Below are 1712 nucleotides of genomic sequence, written 5' to 3' on the forward strand. Positions count from 1 at the left end.
CCTGACTCTGATTGGAGCAGCCTCTCAGCCTATGTTTCTCCTTCCTTCCTGCAGCAAACTGCAGCCCAGACTATAGCTATGGGCCAAATGACTGCCCTCATCAGGCACCTAGCTGCTGCCTGTTTGCTGCTCTTGAAGTGACAGGCACCTCACCAAAGGTGCCCTGCCACAGAATCAAATTGGCTACCAAAGCTTCGCACAGCCCTAATGATACCCCTATCCCAAGGGCTGCTGTGGCTGTCTGTAACAGGTTGGAGTTCCAGGGGTGGTCAAGATGCCCCCTGGTGGCTACACAAATCTTGCCCGGGCTCAGACTAGCTCTTTGGGTGCCCTCTCAGCTCCTGGTCTCACCCACCATGCCTTTGGTGTTAGGCAGCCTCCCTCCTAATAAATCTTGTGAGCCTAAGAGTGAACCTATCATTGGAAGTGTCGGACTTTGGGCTTTGGCCTTCTCAGCCTCTGCCCTTTTGCTCTGAGTCCTGTAGCCCTAGTCCATGGACTGGACTGAGCTTTAGTGTTCTCAGCTTCTTGACTTGTCCACTTAGGTTTGTGTGTCAGACTGCAGCACCCCGCTGGGACCTCCTTAAGCACCCCTACAGTCGCCCCCGCAAGCCTTTGGGTCTATCCGTATCAGGCTTCTAGATTCTCCATATCTCTGCTGTGGCCAGTCAGTGACCTCTGACCCCTTGGGCCCTGGCCCCACCTCAGGCTAGTTGAGACGCTACGGGGCAATCCCTCAGTAACCAACCCAGTATACTGAAATCAAAATCTCAAACACAAATCCTACCCCCCTGGGTCAGGCTTTCAGAGCCTTCCTAGATTCAAACTATAATCAAAATACACATATCGGCCCTTCTGGCTCTACCAGACTGCTGCTTCAATCCTGGGCCTAAATCCTTCCCTAGCCTTCAGCTCTCTGGCTGGCTGAGGTCCTTGCATACTGGCAGGCTGCTGCTACTACTGCACATGCACCTTTGCAGTGCTCTCTCCTCCTGCTCAGCTCCCTGAACCAGACTGCCTAGCCTTATTCCTCAGGCCCTGCCTTTCTTTCAGTCAGCTGACTTTCTCTGGGTTGCCTGCAGGTGCCTCCTAATTAATCCTATTAACTGGGGTTCAAAGATTCACAGCCTAACACAGCCCCAGCTGTGTCCTGTTTGTCCTGCAAGGCTGTGGCTAGGCTCTGGCTCTCTTCATAGTTTCATAGTTTGTAGGGTCGGAAGGGACCTTGACAGATCGTCAAGTCCAACCCCCTGCCACGGCAGGAAAGAGTACTGGGGTCAAATGACCCCGGCCAGGTGTTCATCCAGCATCCTCTTAAAGACCCCCAGGGTATGAGCCAGCACCACTTCTCTTGGAAGTTGGTTCCAGCTCCTAGCTGCCCTGACTGTGAAGTAGAGTCTCCTGATGTCTAGTCTAAATCTACCCTCTGCCAGCTTGTGACTGTTATTTCTAGTCACTCTTGGTAGTGCTCGAGGGAACAGGGACTCTCCCAATGCCTGCTAGTTCCCCCTGGCTAGTTTGTAACAGGCTACTAGATCCCTCCTCAGCCTTCTCTTGTGGAGGCTGAACAGGTTCAGGTCCCTTAGCCGCTCCTCGTAGGGCCTGCCCTGCTGCCCCCTGATCATGTGGGTGGCCCTCCTCTGGACCCTCTCCATGTTGTCCACATCCCTCCTGAAGTGCGGCGCCCAGAACTGGACGCAGTACTCCAACTG

This window comes from Alligator sinensis, unplaced genomic scaffold (assembly GCF_000455745.1).
Source record: "Alligator sinensis unplaced genomic scaffold, ASM45574v1 scaffold557_1, whole genome shotgun sequence".
Lineage (NCBI taxonomy): Eukaryota > Metazoa > Chordata > Crocodylia > Alligatoridae > Alligator > Alligator sinensis.